This window comes from Oryctolagus cuniculus, chromosome 4, assembly GCF_964237555.1.
Source record: "Oryctolagus cuniculus chromosome 4, mOryCun1.1, whole genome shotgun sequence".
Classification (NCBI taxonomy): Eukaryota; Metazoa; Chordata; class Mammalia; order Lagomorpha; family Leporidae; genus Oryctolagus; species Oryctolagus cuniculus.
Window position 1 is genome coordinate 54555123 of NC_091435.1, and position 20900 is coordinate 54576022.

Consider the following 20900-nt stretch of genomic DNA (forward strand, 5'->3'; position numbering starts at 1 on the left):
AAAATCAGAAAGGTGAAATTCCATTCGGATTTCCCATATAGGTAGCAGGGGTCCAAGCACTTGGGCCATCTTCTGGTGCCTCCCCAGGCACATTAGCAGGGAATTAAATTGAAACTGGAACAGCCAGAACTCGACCCAGCACTCAAAATGGGATGCTGGCCTTGCAGCTATGGCCTAACCCACTGCCACAAGGCTGTTTTATCATCATGAAATGATCAGTTGACATAAATCAGTCCATCAGCATATCAGTTCATATTTAGATTTGGGGTGGGGAAGGAAACACACCATTTTTTAATGTGAATTCAATTCAGTCAGTAAGTGTTTATTAGCCAGCTACCATTTGCCAGGTTCTGGGTCCTGTGCTGTCAGGTAGTGGGGCTCAAAATGAAGTTCCTGGACCAGTAATATCGGCTGGAGACTTGTTAAATATGCATATTGTAAGGTCCTACCCTGGAACTGAAACAAACTCTGGAGTTGGAGTCGAGCAATTTGTGTTTTTAAAAGTCCTAAAGATGTGGCTGGCATGTGGGGAATGAACTAAGAGATAGAAATCAATCTCTCTCTCTCTCTGTCTTTCTCATTCTGCCTTTCAAACAAATAAATCTTAATTTTTTACAAAAGAATAGATAAATAAGTAAAATATATACCCTGCATATGATTCTAATGCACACTAAAGCTTGAGAACTACTGCTATAAGGGATATGACAGTAAACAGTCTTTACTGTTTTATTCGGCCCACTTGTCACTGACTGAACTCAAACTGAGGTATCTGATAACTAAGAGATGACAGAAGTATCATGATTTTGCTTTACTGTGTCTGCAAGATTCAGAAATACCTCCTGCAGCTCTTTGTGGGTTTTTTTTTTCTCTTTTAATGAGTCAATTACTCATTTTTAAAACCACTTACAGAAAAGTCTGTATGTTTCAGATGGCAATTACACTTCTTTCTCTCTCCAGGGGTCCCAATTGCAAAGAATTCACATAGAGCTGAGTTGTTTTGTTCATGCAGGCAGTCATTTGCCATGTGGTGAGATTGAAAACAGACTAAATACAGGGTTTGAATGGTGATGTTGTGGACAATGGTGATTAAAGGAAGGGTAATGTGGAAGGCTGTACTTCTTAAACCACTCAGGGACCAGAAATTCTGGATCATAGTTGAAAGATATTGTGACTATATTTACAGTCAATCATTCATCCTTTTCTCCCCAGATACCCCGTTTCAAGAAAATGTATGTCATGTTCAGATGTCCCACAAAGATTTCTCTCTGCAGTGTGCTTTACATCTAGAAGATGAGAAGTGCACTGTGGTTAGTTCACCATCACAGGACCCCTGAGATGCACACACCCAGGGCACCAGGCACTTAGTGTCTCAGAAGCCTTGCCAATGCTTACGTTTCTAGATCTCATCTATGAAACAGAAAAAAAAAAAAAATTAAGATTTGTTTACTTACTTGAAATCCAGAATTAGAAAGAGACAGAGAGAGAAATCTTCCATCTACTAGTTCACTGTCCAAATGGCCACAATGACCAGGGCAGAGTCAAGCTGAAACCAGGAGACTGGAGCTTCTTCCAGGTCTCCCATGTGGGTACAGGGGCTCAGGCACTTGGGCCATCTTCCACTGCTTTTCTAGGCACAATAGTAGGAAGCTACGTTGAAAGTAGAGCAGCCAGGACCCAAACTCTTGCCCATATGAGATGCTGGGGCTTCAGGTGGAAGCTTAACCTGCTATCCCACAACACCAGCCCCAAAACAGAAATTTCTAGTACTTAAAATTGACATCTAGAGGATCCTTCTTCAGACTGAAATATTTTGACACTTTCCCTCTCTTCTTGCCCCTTCTCAGTTTTTTCACAAGTTTATTCTGGCTCCTGTGGGTCAGGTAGAGTTACAGAAACTCAGACCTCAGAAAGCAGTAACCACATCTGCCTGGTAAGGGTTGATGTGTTAGCATTTTGTCAAGTTCCTAGGCCTGACTGGTCCCATTTCTCCACTAGTGTACATAACTGAGAACTGTAATTTTTAAGTGAAGTCTGGCCTAAAGTCACTTCATTTAAAATGATATCAGGTCATCTGAACTTTGCATATATGATATTCAAATACTGGATTTCTTAATGGCTGTATTTTAGCCATTTGCAGGGGTGGGGAACATCCAGCCCATGGGCTATATAAGACCCATGAAATTATTTGGTCTGCCCCTGCTAAGGTGGAACTGAAAATTCAGTCATCTATAGCAGGTTAATTTTTAAGTGGGTAATTTTGTATGACCTACTAGTGATGTTATAAATATACAAATGACCCTTGGCAGAAAGGGGTCTCCTGCACTAAGGAGAGAAGGGGGGAAAGTAAAATTCACAGGATTATATAGGCTATCCAAGTTTCAGTAGTATCCTGGTTTTTGCTATTTAATGATCTATGGTGAACTAGTTTAAAAACTGTGCCCACTGCATAGGTGATGCGTATACCCTGCAGTAGTCTGAAGTAGTCATTGTGGACTCTAACCAAACCTAGAGCCACAGGAGGCTAACATTCAGAGGCTTTATTGGCCACCCAGGAGAACACTGGGTCCAGTACAATAGAGAAGCACAATCAAAGCTGGCCCCACCGGACTCCCCATGCTCTTGAGTCACTCCATATCCTGAAGACATGAGGTACCCCCAAGGAGTCTTTCAAGACTCTTTACAGCACAATACAAAACTCTCATGGGAGGGGAACAGGGAGGATTACTGAAAGGAATATAAGCCCTATAGTTAAACTGACCTGAATCTACCACCAATGAAGGAATTTAAGAATAACTGCTTCGTAAAATTGTAGATTACATGGAGCATATGTAAAAATATAAGACAATTAGAAATGCATATTTGATTGGAGAATTACCAGTTTGTGCCTACCAAATTGGCAAATATTTTTAATGATCATATCCGATATTAACAAAGGTGCAGGGAAATAGGTGCTCTTGTGCACTGGTGTTGGGAGTGTAAATTACCTGTAAGTCAACTTTGTAACTTTTCATAAACCCAAATTGATGATGGATGGGGAGACAGCATATAGGGGAATAAAAAGATGATTAATGGATGCATGATGCATGAATGTATTAGGTAGGAAGTCAGGTATGAGCTTATGTGTGTGTGACAAAGGCCTAAGGAGACATTTAAGTCCAGCATATGCATCTCAAAGTCATCCTGATAACGTTTCAGGGGCAGCCCTGTATTTGCATCCTGCCCTGCCCCTTCTACTGGATAACCTGCCAGGTGGGGCAGGACCCAAGCACTTGGGCCATCCTCCACTGCACTCCCAGGCCACAGCAGAGAGCTGGCCTGGAAGAGGGGCAACCGGGACAGAATCGGGCACCCCGACCAGGACTAGAACCCAGTGTGCTAGCGCCGCAAGGCGGAGGATTAGCCTATTGAGCCGCGGCGCCGACCCTCTTTCTTCTAAAGATTTATTTATTTATTTGAAAGTCAGAGTTACACAGAGAGAGAAGGAGAGGCAGAGAGAGAGAGAGAGAGATCTTTCATCCACTGGTTCACTCCCCACTTGGCTGCAATGGCCGGGGCTTCGCCAATCCGAAGCCAGGAGCCAGGATCTTCTTCTGGGTCTCCCACATGGGTGCAGGAGCCCAAGGACTTGGGCCATCTTCTGTTGCTTTCCCAGGTCATATCGGAGAGCTGGATAGGAGGTGGAGCAGCCATGACTCGAACCGGCACCCATATGGGATACCGGCACTGCAGACGGCAGCTTTACCCACTACGCCGCTGAACCAGCTCCTAGAGGTCTCTTTAAAGATTATGAGGAAACCATCCAGCTTTTAAAGGTCGTGATTTCTGTGACCTAACATCAGTTAACTTGCAACAAACATATATTATGTTCTTGGTTTTAATGCTTCTCTTTCCTGTTTGGACATTTCAAAGGACACAGTCATCACTGGAATGTGAGTGGATAGGGCAGCAGAAAAGATGAACAGAACTATACCCTGCCACCGTGAAAATGCCACCATAGAGAACACTGTTTCTCAGTATTCTCTGTACAGTGGAAAAAGTAAAGCCGTTTCTTTTTGTGAATTTTTAGATATCAGTTCAAGAAGTGACAGTTCAGCTCATTGTCACCCAGCAGGTGGCGCTGTGAAATAGAAGGATATGACAGTGCAGGGAGCTGCTTTTCTGCTCCACAAACCCAGTTATAACATTAGCAAATAGCCACATGATTTGGGCACTTAATAATATATCAGTTGACACCCTTGAAAGTTTCCTAAAGGTCCAGTGCCTCAACCAAGTTTTGTTCCATTTAGTTTCACATCTTCTGTGAAGCTCCTTCTTCCTTTAAGATCAGCTGTGCAAGTGTTCACAGGGTGCACATTGGCAGAATGCACTTCTAGCATTAGTGGAATCACTGAGCACCTTTTAAAAAGTGCACTTCTGCTTCTGCACCTGGATGTTAAAATGGATCCTTTCTTCCATTTGCTCGGAAGGCCATACCCTCCTCATCCAAGTGTAGACATTTTTACTGCCTTTTCTTGGGGAAGGATCCATTAACTACTTGAATGCATTACCTAATTTGTGCAGCAGCCTCAACTGATCCAGCCATTAGTTGCCCAGCTAATGCCCCACTCCTCTGCCCTGGGCAAGCATGTGTGGGAGAGAAAGGGAGGAAACAACCTGTTGTATGTTGCAGAAATTTCTTTGGGGAAAGACACTTTCCTCTTTTCTGGTAGTGGTGTTTTAGAGTTCTGACACAGCAGCACGTTGAATCTGTGTCACATTCTGAAGACTGGTGGGGGTTCCTTCAGGCAGCAGTCTCCTGGGGCACCAGAGAGTTTGTGCTCATAAGAACATTCACTGCTTTTTCAGACATTAATAGTTTCCTGGCATTGCCTATCAGGAAATGTCGTCATGGTCTGGAGGAACCAATAAAAATACAACTAACCTGTTTTGACAGATCTCTTTTCTGCCAGAAATTTTGGAATTTGGCATAGAAACGGGGGCAGAGTGGAGAGCCCATCCATTTGTGAAGACGTAAGCAGAAATAGTGGATTTGCCGTAAGAGAGGGAGTTGCTGTTTGCCCTGGACATGAGATACAAACTCGAAAGCTGTCCAGCTCATTTTGACAGACTTAAGTAAAAAATCTGGTGTGACAGGGCAGCTCAGGTCTATTGTACTTTGGGAGACTTTTTTCTCATTTTTTTCTTCTCATTTCACACATAATTCTTAACTCTTTTGATCCTCATAATTCATGACTCATTTGATCCTCAAAGAGAAAACTCACACATTAAAAATTAACAGCATTTGATTATGGATACACACATGGCAGTGCCATAATGTATACAGAAAAAAAGACCATGGGTTTGGATAATTATTACCAAATGGCTGACACTAAATGCTTTTGCTCTTGCGTATTATGACCAGAGCACAGATCTGAGTCCCATTAATGTGAGAAACAATGAATGTTGCTCTTAGAATGGTCATTGCAATTAGATTTGGTTATGGGAGGTGGTCTTCAATTGTTCTTCCTCACTAGTTTTTAGGGGGAGTTGATCACCTTAATACTGTAAGAATGTGATCAGAATGAACTGATAAGACACATCTGAAATAATTGTTTGGCCTCTCCTAACCAATGGAATAAAAATGTTTTTTCACATTAGTGTTGCTTTTGAGTACTCTGCTGTTTCTTAGGACTAGAGCTTTAAATAATGTTTCTTACTGGTCCAACCAGTTTAAGCTTTAGCCTAAGTACACTGAAACCTAAGTACATTTTTAAAGTTCACAGATTAATCTTATGCTCCTTTAAAAGAATGTATGAGGTTATAATAAGATGCTGCCGCAACCCATCAAAAATTGCCCATGAGTGAAGAATTAATATCACTAATAGTGTGGTTTTCACCATGTATGATTTTACTTATTATGCTCTCTTCTATATAATTCCTTTTTTTGTTCTGCTCTGTTACTCAGTTATATAGATTTTAAAAAATTGTACAAAAGAAAAGGATTTCTTTTGTTAGTTTTAAGAGCAGCTACTCATTTGGGGGAGGGGAGACAGGGTGTATTAGCATTTCCTAATTTCCCTTATATAGTGGGTCCCTATAGTTGTGCCATTTCAGACATATCACAATATACGCTGATGACAAGGAGAAAAATAATGGCTTTATCCTGATTTTCTTTCACCCACTCCATCTCTTAAGAGCCTGCATTTGCTGGGTATCGCAGAGAAACATAGAGATCAAGAGGAAAGGAAAAGAATTTCCCTGGGTAGAACTGCCTCATTAATACTTGGTTTCCTGCTCAAAATGTCACCTCACATCTTGCTGTAGCCTGGCAGTTGAGGCAGGGCAATCAGAGAGAGGACTTCCTCTCCTGAGCCTGCCTGAGCTTCAAAGCATTCACTGAAACTCCCGTGGAAGAGAGGATAGAGGAAGTTCTTAAAAACCTAAGGGCATAAGTCTTCCATGCGGCTGGCTCCAGTCATAGTCAAGGCTTGTGTTTTGATTTCCTGGGGCCAATGCTAGAAGCACTTACTGTTCCATGCCAGGCCTTTCTCTCACTCTGCTCCAAAACTGCCCTTTCCTGTCTAAGACTGATCCTTCCAAACGGATCCTTACCTCTTTTTCCTCCTAGCTTCAACTCTTTTCTCTGCACTGGTCTCTCTTCCTGTCATCTCCATCTGACCCTTGATTTCCTCCTTGAAGAGAATCACTGTGACAATTTTCAACCTGACTATATAATTAGAGGTCTCAAGATTTACACTCTTTGGACATCCAGCAATAATTATTCTCCAGGTGTGAACCAATGATCCATCAACAAAGTGTCCTCATGAAGACTTTGTGCTAATTCCATTTTTATTATTTGATGTCTCAACCCATATACTGACACTGAATTTAGAAGACTTCTACCTACAGAGATTCGTAGGATCATTTATCCCTGTGGTAAACTAATTAGCACATATTAGGCTAAACCTGTCGTCTTTGGATCATCCTCTTGAGTGTTATGTGCTGTGTATCTCAGGGCAAAGCCCTGGACAGTAAGCTCTAAAGGGCTACGGCTCTTGGCTCTCCCATATCTCATGTCCTAAGATTTTTCAACTCCATTTTCCCAACCTGTGGATTATTCAGCTGGAAAATGAATGGGCTATTTTCTCAACAGGGACCTGTTCCAGTTGCTTCTCTGCATTTCCAAGTCTAGACTCAAACTTTCATGGCTCTGAGAATTCTCCATGACTCGAGCTTGGAATTCAAGTCCTAACAGTTATCTCTGACTTATTTCCTGTCATTTCTCCTGCCTGTGGTCCTAATTAATTGTTCTCTGATTTTCTCCCATGACTGACTTCATCAACTCAGTGTTTTCAATGATCATGTACCTTAACCATGGCCAGTGCTATGGTGCAGCATGTTAAGCTGCTGTCTGCAGCATCAGCATCCCATATGGCTGCCAGTTTTTGTTGTAAAGTTGTGATACCTTCTCTGGTATTCAGTTCCAGTAGTTCAGCTGTCATCCAACCAACCATCCCTCTCCCACTGTACTTCCCAGCTGGTAATTGTAACAATTAAAAATTTTTTGCTGTGTTCCATAAATACAAGATAGAAGAAGTGTCTGACTCCACCTGGTAATGTGTCATCATTTATTTTGGACAGTTTGCCAAAAAATAAATTTTCTCAAACTCTAGGGATCCATGTTATATTTAATCAGAGAAATAATCCACTCCTTCTTCCATAAATGACCTACCCCACTTCCTCCAACTTCTCGCTGAAAACCACCAGAACAAGTGGACATTGAAGCTACTTTTTTCTGAGTCTGGTATTGTAGCGTGGCAGGTAAAGCTGCTGCTTGTGTTGCCAGCATCCCATACGGGCACCAGTTTAAGTCCCAGCTACTCCACTTCTGATCCAACTCCCTGCTAACGGCCTGAAAAAACAGCAGAAGATGGCATAAGTGTTGGGGCCCTTGCTACCTACCCATGTTGGAGACCTGGTTGAAGGGAGTAAACCAGTGGATGGAAGATCTCTCTCTGTCTCTCCCTCTCTCCATGTAACTCTTTCAAATAAATAAATAAATTTTGGGGGGAGAAAATGAAGCTACTTTTTTCTGAGTAGGGAAAATAATGATGGTTTCATGTTTGATTAGCACTTTTTAAATTATTTTTGATCAATTTAATTAACAGGTAATTTGAATCATATCAGAAGCAAAATAAAATTACTTGTATGCTCATAATAAGACGGAAACTATCTTTTTTAATATAATCTACTTGCCATTTTTTTTTTAAGATTTGCTCATTTATTTAAAAGATAGTTACAGAGAGAGGAGAGTGAGAGAGAGAGAGGTCTTCCATCCACTGGTTAACCCCATAGATGGCCATAATGACCAGCCAGGGCCACGCTGAAGCCAGGAGGCAGAAGTCTCTATCCAGGTCTCTCATGAGAGCCCAAGCACTTGGGCCATCCTCCACTGTTTTTCCTGGGCACATTAGCAGGGAACTGGATCGGAAGTCGAGCAGCGGACATGAACCAGCACCTACACGGGATGCCGGTGCTGCAGACAGCAGCTTAGCCTCCCTGCCACTTTTTAATAACTGTGTTTCCAAATAGTGGAAAGCTAATACCAAGCATCACAAATTTAGCATGTGGGCCAGTTCTCATCTACTCTCTTTTTTATGAATAAAATTGTATTGGAACTTCAGCACACATTTGTTTATGTATTGTTTGTGACTACTTTTCTGCCTAATAGTAAAATGGAGTTGTGATAGAGACTGCATGACCTACAGAATCTCTATCAAGCCACTTATAGAAAAAAAAAGAATTGCTGAACTGAGACAGCAAAATTAAGCAAATTTTCATATCGCTTAAGTGTACATTTAAATACTAATGCAGTAACTACAGCTTCCTGCAAAACATTGGGGTTGAAAAGATTGGGACGTAGGGAAATTTGTCAGCTTAGATCACAAAAAAAAAGAAATCTCTAGGTTTTTCCCTTCAGAGCTTTAGTTCAAAACCAAATAAGGAACTTGGACACGGGTACAAGAGTGGGAATTCTATGAATAAATATCTTCATTTGGTGCAGTGTGTTAGGGCTTCTCAAAGAAGGCCAGGAAATTTTCAGTGCCAGTGCTCAACCTCGAGGGAAACCAGGAAAGAGCTTTCTGGTCTCCCTGCTAACGTGACAGCCAATGTTCAGGTCAACAGCAGGGCACATGCTGGACAAGACCTCCCATTTGATACTTCTGTGCATCTTGGCACCTGGAAGACTTACCTTAAGAACTCTTGTTAAGCCCTGTGTCTTTCCTTTTAAGACCCTGGAGTTCAGCATTCATTACCTCTCTCCCCTTTGATTGCCCATGGGTTTTCTCACATCCAGAGGAAGTAATGGTTTTCCTGTTTCCTTTCTGGGGACATTTTGCACACTGCGGTTTGCCTTCCTTTTTTTCAGTCTTGCATGTAAGTAAAAGCAAGTCATCTTACACAGCTAACTGCGGTAAAAGGTTTGTGGGGGCCTTTTTCCCCCCTTGCCTCCTCCACAAGTGGAAAATGTGAGGCAGATCCTGTTTATGTATGCTGTAACCTCAAAAGGAGCTGATATGCTGTTGTCATTAAAGAAGAATCCAAGCTGTTTATCCTGCAGTTGAGTACCAGAGCTCTAAATTTGAAAGCCCCCCTGGGCCCTCCAGGCACTAACTGTGGAAAGCTCTTTGCAGCTTTCCCAAGGCTGCTCTGCAGTCAAGCAAAGATTTCTGCTACTGAATCTGCTCCCTGCACTCTGAGAACCAACAAGATATCAGTATTGTGACTTTATTAAAAAACAACAACAAAAAAAACAGGGGCCTTCTTCCTTTGTAGTAGCTTATTCTCTGAATTCTGTTTTACAGAGGCCTTTTCCGCTCCAAAATGTAATTTAAATACAAACTCTTCCTCTGTTCTTTTCTCTAGGTATCTCTTATCATGTTCCAAAAATCCTTTTGCAAATTTGTTCTATAGTCAGTATGTTTGGCAAATTGCAGTACTGAGTTTTTTCCTTTTCTGATAACCATAAAAACTGTGCTTTGGAAATACATCTTCCTTTTCAAGTTTGGTCTTCAGTGTCTTTCTTTTTATAATTTCATTTTCATAAAAAAATTTTATAAAGCTATATTTATATAAAGCTATTTCAACTTGTTTTATTTTTTCATGATTTCTTTAATTCATCCATGTTAGTTAGTTCTTTTTGTTTTGGTTTGCCTTGAGGGCAAACCTGGATTTCCTGTACAGGGTTTAAATTAGAAACTGATCAAACCCAGAAATGGCCAGGGAGTCTCAAGTACTCCCTGGCTAGCTTTTGCTAAAAGAGGCCATATCAGTGCAACCTGCTTATTTCTCAGATAACATATTCCTAATGAGATGGGCACAGCTATCTCAAACATGGCAATTACTGCCACAGGCAGGCCACAGTCTGGTTCTGGTCCCTGTGTCCTGCACCTACAGGAGAGAAAGGTTTACAATCATGAGGTAGAGATTTCACTTCTTTTTAGGAAGCTTATGAGGAAGGACCATAATTTGTTCTTTGAATTTATCTTCCTTTTAAAATTCTCTTTCCTTGGAAACTTTATTATATTTCTTAAAATAATTTCTTTCCTTGATAATCAAAAGTAAAAGACACAAGTTAGAAGCCTTTGTAAATCTGGGGATGTGAAAGGGGATGAAATTCTAATGTCACATAGTTATGAGGATTGCAAGATGAGAGATTGGGTTTAATTTTTTTTAGAACTTCGGTTTGTTGAAGCAATAAGGCTGTTGAAATTAAGAGTTGTAAGAAAGACTTTTAAATACAGAGCAGCACGAGGTTGTTTCTTTGCTTTACTTGGAACTTTGTATGTAGAAGTGATGTAGAATTTGGGGAGTGGCTCCTCGAACTCTGATCCTTGTGTGATGTCCTGCTAGACATTTCCTTTACCCACCTCATGCCCCTGCTGCCAGGATGTCAGGTTCAGAAGTGGTCCTAAGGGAGGCGCAGCCTTTCCTAAAACCACTGGGTTCCTCATTCAAGATGAACTTGGGGAAGGCCATGGGATTAAGCAAGGCCTTATTAACCTCAGGTTACTTTTAGGGCCAATTTCTCTCAGCCCTTTTTCTTCTAAGTGTATAGTTTTGGCAAGAGGCGTGGAAGGAAGACTGAAGGCTCTTCTGTTCAGACCGTGATTTAACTTCACACATATAGATATTATGTCATCCTAACCAGAGGCTAGTTCCTTATTTCTCTCTCCTTCTTGTCTGAGTTTTTCCTCTTTACTTAATATTCTCATCTTTGTTCACTATTTTTTTTTCATCTTCTGTCCTTATTATACTAGAATTAAATGAAGCAATATCTAGAATATGATATAAGTTCTCAGAAAAACTGCATAATACTTGCTTGGTAATAACTAATCTATGAAGACAGTTTATAAATTTGGGGAGAATGTCATACCATAATGGTAGTTAACAGCCTTGAACCAGAAACCTTCACCTGTTGATCCTTAACCTTGGGCAACTTATCTCTTTGGGTCTCTGACTCTCCTTATCATTAAAATAAGACCCTTAAACTCTGCAAGCTTCTCAGGCTAATCTTTCCTTCTCAGGCTAATAGCCCTTGCTTATCAAGATTCTGGAAGACTGAGTTTGATTCCCGAAATCTTCATTTTTACCAAGCCTGCATTTCAAAGTTCGGTGGCCCTCAGACCTCACTTTGAAGGATCCCAAACTATATCATTTCTAAGATCCCTCCCCCTCTAAAATTCTGTGTCCTGAACGCTCCTTAAACTGCATGGCTTTGAACAGGAATGATGCTTCCTGCGAATTCACTGTTCCGTCTGCCATATGTAAAACTGAGGAATGTATTTGTTAATTATCTTGTCTGGAGAACCCTGAAATGTAAATTTCAGTACTAGGAAATAGTGGCCACTTCTGATGGGATGAATGGCAGTGAACTTGTGACCATCTTTAAATACCATATAGTTGCTGAATAAATATTTGTTAACTGTTTATATGAATGTTGTATTTTGAAGTTCTTTACATCTTTTACATCTTTACATCCTTGGTTGCGTTGGAGTGATGTTTATATTTTCACTTTGTAGAGGAGTTTACTTTGTAGCTCATGAATAGTCAAAAGAGGGCTTTTTATAAAAGATAGATTGATTTGAAAAGCAGAGTTACAGAAAGAGAAAGGAAGAGACACAGAGAGATTATCTTCTATCCACTGGTTCACTCCCCAGGTGGTTGCAATGGCCAGGGCTGGGCCAGGCTAAAGCCAGGAGTCTGGAACTCCATCTAAGTCTGTAGGCCCCCAAACACTGCAGCCACCCTCCTCTGCGCTCCCAGGCACACTAACAGATGGCTGGATCAGAAGTGGAACAGCCAGGGGTTGGCATTGTAGCATAGTCATAAAGCTGACACCTGCAATGCCAGCATCCCATATGGGCCCTGGTTTGTGTTCTGGCTGCTCCACTTCCCATTAAGCTCCCTGCTAATGGCCTGGGAAAAGCAGTAGAAGATGGTTCAAGTTCTTGGTCCCCTGCTACCCATGTTGGGGACCTGGAAGTAGCTCTTGGTCCAACACTTGCCATTGCGACCATCTGGTGAGTAACCAGCAGATGGAAGATCTTGCTTTATCTCTGTTTCTGTCTCTCCCTCTCACTCTGTAAGTCTGTCAGATAAAGAAATAAAGCTTTTAAAAAAAAAAAAGAAGAAGAAGAAGGAGAAGGAAGAGGAGGAGGAGGAAGAAGAGGAAGAGGAACAGCCAGGACTTGAACTGGCACTCATATGGGATGTCAGCATCGCAGGCAGTGGCTTAATACCTTGCAGTATTTTATCATTCCAGTGAAAATGTACATTATTGATATTTTGACAGATGTAGCCAATATCATTTTTGGTTGTTAAAACTCTTTGTAATGGTATAGAGTCAGAATGGTCTTCCAAATCCTCTAATTTTCTCTTCATTGTAAGTTTCCATTGTTTTATCTGAGATCATTTGATTTCCCAAATTATTAGATATCTTTATTCACATTTTGGAACAAAAATTAGTACCATGACAAATCCCAGATTTAGGAGGTTATTACCATTTTATAATTTCTATGCCTCATTACTCTTATAGTAACCTTAAAATCAGTGTCACAATCTAATATCTTTATTATTTAAAAAGAAAAACTCATATGGAATGAAATAGATGCAGATATAGCTTTTTCTCCTGTTTTCTGTTAGTTAAAGTATAATGAATATAGGTGATGTGACTATCAGAAGTGCACATGAGGTTTTGAGAAACGGATGAAGACTGGTTTGGAGGAAATGGAAGGAGCAACTCCACCTTGCGAGAAAGTAAACATATCACAAAATTAATAGTCCTCTTTTAACAGTTACTCCTTCCCTCTACTGAAACAAGATAGCCATTATCCTGAAAGGTCTAGGTGAGAAATATATATAGGTTTCTCAAACCTTCATGAATTTGAAAAATCACTCAGGGAATGTTAAAATACAGATTCCTTTGGGCATTCCTGGAAAATTCCAGTTTTATAGTTTGAGGTACAGCTCATGATCTGAATGTATTCCTCTGCATGATAAATATATACAAGTGAATTGTGGAGCTCATTTTTGAGAAATCCAGCCTAAAACTCCTCCTGCCGGTCCCAGAAACTGGTAAGGTTTGAAGAGTTGATGTCCTAGTCTCCTATTGCAAGAGACAGTTTAGGTAGAAGGAAGACAGTTTTTGGTTTCATCAAATAATTAGAATTGATGTCATTTTTTGAGCAACATCAGCTAATTCTTTGTTTGCATTGGAGCTAAAAGCATTGTGCAAATAGATATGGAATGTTTCACCAGTCCTTTATTACCCTAATAGGGCATGAATGGACTTTCTAACTTGGCCCTATTTTGGGATAGATGTGTATACTTTATTGCCATGGTTACCAAAGCAATCCCTTTGAAATCAGCTAATACTGCTGTCCCAAAGAGTTAGTTTAGAAAACATTAACTAGTTTTAGATCTGTGTTTGCAGAAGATGAAGGAGTCACATATTTCCATTATTCCTCATTTATTTATTCAAGAAATGTCTATTGAGCATCATGTATGAGGAAGGCACTGTTAACAGTCAGTGTTATATCCATTAGTCTTGCTGCTCTTAACTTTTTCAAGTTTATCCCAGCAATAAAGATGGAAAATAGTGGATCACTTTTCTTATAAAGCATTTCTCACACACACACACACACACACACATACATACACATGTATATATATAATAACTTATTATGCAAAAGATATACTAATGGCCAGTTTATGTCCTTGGAAGCCTAAGGTATTCTTTGAAAACGCAATGTCATATTCATGGGCAGAAATTAATCTTGTTTCTGAAGAACAGCCACTTAGAAGAATCTGATTGTACATAGTACTCTTTATCATTCATCTATTTTATGTAGAAAGGCCTTCTCTTTGTGTGAACTTAGGGGATAATAGCTCATGAAGATTCTTTGGTTTGGAGCAGAGATCTTCTAGTGTGGCCTTTGCATCTTAGCTGTTGGCTCTTGAAGCCTGCACACCACAAAAAGCTCTCTAAGAAGTGAATTTTTTATATACTTTCATGCAAGTAAATTATTTTCTTAGTTGTTTTAAAGCAGAGCTTCTCAGCAGCAGCACTTTTGACATTTTTTGCTGGTAAGTCTTCATTGCAAGGACTATACTGTGTGCACTGAAGGATATTTAGCATATTCCAGTGTGACAAAAAAGTGCCTCCAAATATGGTTAACTGTCTCCCCCAAGAAAAAACTGTCTCCAGTTGAAAGTAACTGTTTTAGAGCTGTGTCCAAATCTTATGTTATTGCCTCCCCATCTCCCCAAAAGTGCTACATAAGCTTCTGAAAGTAACAGCATACTCCACAAAATTTCTCGAAAATAGAGTTAAAAGATACTTTTTTTTTTTTTTTTTTTTTTTGGACAGGCAGAGTGGACAGTGAGAGAGAGAGACAGAGAGAAAGGTCTTCCTTTGCCGTTGGTTCACCCTCCAATGGCCGCCGCGGCCGGCGCGCTGCGGCCGGCGCACCGCGCTGATCCGATGGCAGGAGCCAGGAGCCAGGTGCTTTTCCTGGTCTCCCATGGGGTGCAGGGCCCAAGCACCTGGGCCATCCTCCACTGCACTCCCTGGCCACAGCAGAGGGCTGGCCTGGAAGAGGGGCAACCGGGACAGAATCCGGCGCCCCGACCGGGACTAGATAGATACATTTATTTTAGTTCAAAATTTGTTTGAAATCCATGCATAGTTTGTTCATAATAGGCATTTTTCATGAACTTTTTGAAGATACCTCATATGCATGAATTTCCAAAAAAGTATGCACCTAAAATAATTAAATCTTTAAAAAATATATCGGATAAAGCTGCTGCCTGCAATGCTGGCATCCCATATGAGCGTCAGTTTGAGTCTCGGCTGCTCCACTTCTGATCTCGCTCTCTGCCATGGCCTGGGAAAGCAGCAGAGGATGGCCCAAGCCCTTGCACCCCTGCACCCACATGGGAGACACAGAAAAAGCTCTAGGCTCCTGGCTTTGGATTGGCCCAGCTTCAGCTATCATGGCCATTTGAAGAGTGAACCAGTGGATGGAAGACCTCTCTCTCTGTCTCTACCTCTCTCGGTAACTCTGTCATTCAAATAAATAAAAATAAATCTTTAAAAAAAAGTATGCACCAAGCATCTTTTAAATTCCATTTTTCTTGAACTTTTCTAAGTACCTCCATATTAACATGCTTCTAGGCATTTTTAATTCCACTGAATCTTTAGAAAGGAACTGTAAAATACAACCACCTCTTGATTCTCCATTATGTTATTTCTAACAAGCCAAGAATACAATTATTAAACTACCAAGTTATGTCACAGAGCAAAGTGTGCTGCATATGATTCATGGAATAGAACTATTATGTTTAATATACTAACCTAAGCTGCACATGTAAAAGGTAAATACCACCATCTACTCCTATAACTCGTAAGCAAGCATTTACAACTACAATATAGCAAAAACATAAAGGAATTCCTCTATACATTCGTTGGGGGAGGGTAGTAACAATTGTTATCATTACAGATGAGACAACTTACTCTCCTTCTACTTTATATTTTAACACTGGTAATTATTAAGTAGCTTTTGGTTTCTTCTGTCAGTGAGAAGTTACTCATTTCCAGCAACTTTTTTTTTGGACAGGCAGAGTGGACAGTGAGAGAGAGAGAGAGAAAGGTCTTCCTTTGCCATTGGTTCACCCTCCAATGGCTGCAGTGGCCAGCGCACTGCACTGATCTTAAGGCAGGGGCCAGGTGCTTCTCCTGGTCTCCCATGGGGTGCAGGGCCCAAGTACTTGGGCCATCCTCCACTGCACTCCTGGGCCACAGCAGAGAGCTGGCCTGGAAGAGGTGCAACCAAGACAGAATCCGGCACCCCGACCGGGACTAGAACCCGGTGTGCCGGCGCTGCAGGCGGAGGATTAGCCTATTGAGCTGCAGCGCTGGCCCCAGCAACATCTTGAAGATGGCTTACTAAAGGGAAATATGAGGCATGAGCCAGCTTTGAAGGCCTAAACACCAGCATGGCATTCAAAATTCTGGTCCCAAGAAAGCAGTTCTGGGATCAGGAAAGCCATTTTTTTGGCCTTAATAAAGCTCCAGATTTTCTTTAGGGAACCTTTATGGATACCGCATGAATACACTGATTTCTTGTGACCTGGCTTAAATTTATTGTACATATTTCCGTTTCTGTGAGGTCCATAAATATCTCAAAATCTGTCAACATGATAGTCAAAGAGTGCCCTTGTTGGCTTAAGACCCCACCTATTGTAGGAGATGTTAGTCACTCCTTGGGGTTCAGTAAGAATGACTTATGGTACATTCCATAATCTGTACAATTAGCTTGCCTGCGGTTTTGAAAGAATACCTTGAGAACTCTTGCCCTTGTGGTTTTATTTCATGGTTAGAAAAGTTCAAGTTTAGTCCAGTAATTTTGAATGTATACATTTGACTGGCTATATTTATGAAATTATAGTTTCTTTGCAGCAATTTCAAACTCTTAAAAAAATTCTATGTGGGTTTTATTATTTAGGGTCAGACATGTTGGCAGTCAAGACCTGACAAGGTCAAAGTAAGTGTTTTTACTTAATGCCTTGGGATATTTAACATAAGACTCTCCAGAATACTTAACATAAGAATTATTAAGTAACTTTTCCTTTGTCTCATGCATGCTTGATTCTGTAGCTACTTTATTTTTTAATCTAACCAACTAGTTAATTACCAGAGAATTATTTTAGATAATCAGTTCTCAAAGTACATTACCTGAAAAAACAGCATCAACATCACCTGGGAACTTTTTAAAAATGGAGGGGAAGGTAGTGATATTGTGGAGTAGTACATGAAGCCGCTGCTTGTGGTGCTGGCATCCATTTGGGTTCTGCTTTGAGTCCCAGCTTCTCCATTTTTGATCCAGTTCCCTGCTGATGCCCTGGAAAAAGCAGCAGAAGATAGCCCAGGTGTTTGGACCCCTCCCACTCTTATAGGAGACCTGGATGAGGTTCCTGGCTCCTGGTTGCCACCTGGCCCAGCACTTGCCATTGCAGCAATCTGGGGATTATCATCCTTTCTCTGTCTCTCCTTCTCTCTCTCTCTAACTCTGACTTTCAAAATCAATAAATAAATTTTTTAAAAAATAAAGAAATGATCAGGGTAAGCATTTGGTGCAGTGGTTAAGATGATGCTTGGAGACTCATAGAATGGCAGATGTCCTAAATAGCACTCTGGCCTCGGAATCAACCCTGAAGGCATTCGGATCTGGCTGAAGAGCCCATGAGAGTATTTTAGGCATGGAAAGCCAAGACACTCTGGAAAAAAAAAAAAAAACACTAAATGAAAGATCTCTGCGAGTGAGATCCCAGGATCCCAGTGGAAAGAACAGGCCATCAAAGAAGGAGGTACCTTTCTCTGAAGGGAGGAGAGAACTTCCACTTGGACTATGGCCTTGTCAAAATAAGATCAGAGTCGGCGAGCTCAGGAGGCTTCCATGGCCTTGGCAACTCACGTCTAGAGCCTGGGGAGATTGCTGACACCTTAAACAAGAGTGTCAATTTGTTAAGTCAACAACAAGAGTCACTATGCACCTACTCCTCATGTAGGATCTCTGTCCTTAATGTGTAGTTCAGTGTGAATTAATGATATGACTAGTGCTCAAACAGTATTTTGCACTTCGTGTTCTGTGTGGGGGCAAACTGATGAAATCTTTACTTAATATATACTAAATTGACCTTCTGTATATATAGAGGATTGAAAATGAATCTTGATGTGAATGGAAGGGGAGAGGGAGCAGGAGATGGGAGGGTTGCGGGTGGGAGAGAAGTTATGGGGGGGAGGCATTGTAATCCATAAACTGTACTTTGGAAATTTATATCTACTAAATAAAAGTTAAAAAAAATGAAAAGATGATGCTTGGGACACCCACATCCCATTATCATAGTGCCTAAGTCTGCATCCCACCTCTGCTTCCAATTCTAGCTTCTTGCTAATGCATTCCCTGGGAGGCAGCAAGTAATAGTTCAAGTGCTTGGATTGTTGCCACCCATGTGGGAGACCCAAATTGAGTTCTGGACTTCTGACTTAGTCTGTCCCAGGCCTAGCAGCTGTGGCATTTGGAGGAGTGAACCTGCAAAGGCAAAATCTCTCTCTTTCTCTCTCTCTCTCTCTCTCTCTCTGCCTTTCAAATAAAATAATAATTTCAACACAAATAAATAAAAATTTCTTGATGTGAAAATTTCCTGTTGAATCAGAAACTGTGAGTGGGAGTGAGACCCAGCAGTTTGTATTTTAGCAAGGTGTTTGGGATGCATGCCAAGATATGAGATTCACTGTTTTAGGCTATCATAATCACTGTGACACTTGTTTTCTCTAGTCTGTGATAGCATAAACAGCAAATATTTTTTGCTAAGAAAAAATATTTGATTACAAGCATTTTCTTTCTCCATTCTCTCCTTTGAAATGACTTCTATATTCACTGTTATATTTTTAATCTCCCAGGGTGTGCATTAGCCTGAAGCTACATCAGAAGTGAACAGTAGCTGGATCCCAGGCACTCTGACATGGGATACATGTGTTACAAGCAGAAACTTAAGATATTATACCACAAAAGGCATTCCTAAATGATTTTTCTTAAGAAATGGTCCTTTCTTGCTATTTCCTTATTAGGGAAAAATGGCTACATTTTACTGTAATAGAATCTTTTTATATGTGTGTTGCCCACCTAGGGGCTGTTTTTTCCCTAAGTATGTGAAATTTCTCAAAACTCTGTGTCAATTCAGTTTCCTCCTTCATCTCTAAAGCAAAGATGTTCCCATTGCTTTCTCCCTTATCACCAGGTCCCTCCCCTCTGCTCTTCTTTAATCCTTCAGCTGAGCATGACTCTGAGATGTCAATGGAGAACATCCCCAGCCAGAGTCTTTCTCTCCAGCAAAAATGTTTCTGATGCATTCTTCAGGCAATTTAGTGTTCTGTTATTTTTCTCTGTAACTTGGGAATCAGAGGTGTGCATATTGATGACCTTGTCCTCTATGGCTAAATAAAAGAATTACATATTCCATTTAGTCACTCAGTGTTTGACAGGAGACATTCACTCACAGGGAAGGAGATGCTTACATTTCCATGAATAGTAACACACCCCCAAGTTGGATTTGAGTGGGTAACTTAGCTCTAGGTTGAGTCTTTAACATAAATGTTACCACTTTTGATACAGAGGATCATGAGTCTAGTGGGTGATGAGTTTATCAAATAATTGCTGTAGTTCAAAAGTAGATCTGCATTTGTAAAAAAAAATATGATTCATGTTAGAGAGCTAAACTTTGACATTTGGTTTCCAACAGGTAACAAAAATAACTTTTAATGAAATAAATGTGCACCTTTCTGCAGCAAACCTGCTTAAAGGATGTAACACAGTTGATTGCCTTTCTGGTGGTAGGAATCTTTTGCCTGCCACAGCCTGCTTTGTTTTATTCAGTCTAAAGAAGTACTGAGTTGTTTAGAACTACTCAGTCACTGTTAGTACTATATATGGAAGGGACAGAAAAGCCATGAAGTTAATTGTACCTGTTTATATGTCAGTATCACTGATTACAGCATTCCAAGTGTCAAAACTGAGAAATACCTTTGACTCAGCTTCCCCATTGCTATCGCACCTTCTAGTTCTAATACCACATAAGAAAGGAACCAAGTCCAACTCATACCTATTTTTATCAAAATAATACCTGACCACTAATTGAGATACTCATATACTTTTGTGTGTGTGTGTGACAGGCAGAGTTAGACAGTGAGAGAGACAGAAAGAAAGGTCTTCCTTCCGTTGATTCACCCCCCAAATGACCACTTAGGCCAGCACGCTGCGCCAATCCGAAGCCAGGAGCCAGGTGCTTCCTCCTGGTCTCCCCTGCAGGATTAGGGCCTAAGCACTTGGGCCATCCTCCACTGCCCTCCCGGGCCACAGCAGAGAGCTGGACTGGAAGAGGAGCAACCAGGACAGAATCCGGCATCCCAACCGGGACTAGAACCCAGGGTACCAGCGCCTAAGACGGAGGATTAGCCTAGTGAGCCACGGCGCCGGCCAAGATACTCATATACTTTTTTTTTTTTTTTTTTGACAGAGTGGACAGTGAGAGAGAGACAGAGAAAGGTCTTCCTTTGCCATTGGTTCACCCTCCAATGGCCGCCGCGGCCGGTGCACTGCAGCTGGCGCACCGCACTGATCTGATGGCAGGAACCAGGTACTTATCTGGTCTCCCATGGGGTGCAGGGCCCAAGTACTTGGGCCATCCTGCACTGCACTCCCTGGCCACAGCAGAGAGCTGGCCTGGAAGAGGGGCAACCGGGACAGAATCCGGCGCCCCGACCGGGACTAGAACCCGGTGTGCTGGCGCTGCAAGGC

The 20900-nt window shown here is 41.2% G+C and overlaps 2 protein-coding genes across 15 annotated transcripts in view; one reads left to right on the forward strand and one right to left on the reverse strand.

Moving 5' to 3' along the window:
* Positions 1-20900, forward strand: part of CMSS1 (cms1 ribosomal small subunit homolog) — a 407069-nt gene that overhangs the window by 263143 nt on the left and 123026 nt on the right. The gene's annotated exons all lie outside the window — the stretch shown is intronic.
* Positions 1-20900, reverse strand: part of FILIP1L (filamin A interacting protein 1 like) — a 299778-nt gene that overhangs the window by 250033 nt on the left and 28845 nt on the right. For 3 of the 7 annotated variants that reach the window (XM_070071973.1, XM_070071974.1, XM_070071976.1), the window contains exon 2: positions 17279-17444. The exons of the other annotated variants lie outside the window; for them this stretch is intronic. The gene's annotated coding sequence lies outside the window, so the exon portion shown is untranslated. The remainder of the gene's footprint in view (positions 1-17278; positions 17445-20900) is intronic. 7 annotated transcript variants of the gene reach the window in all.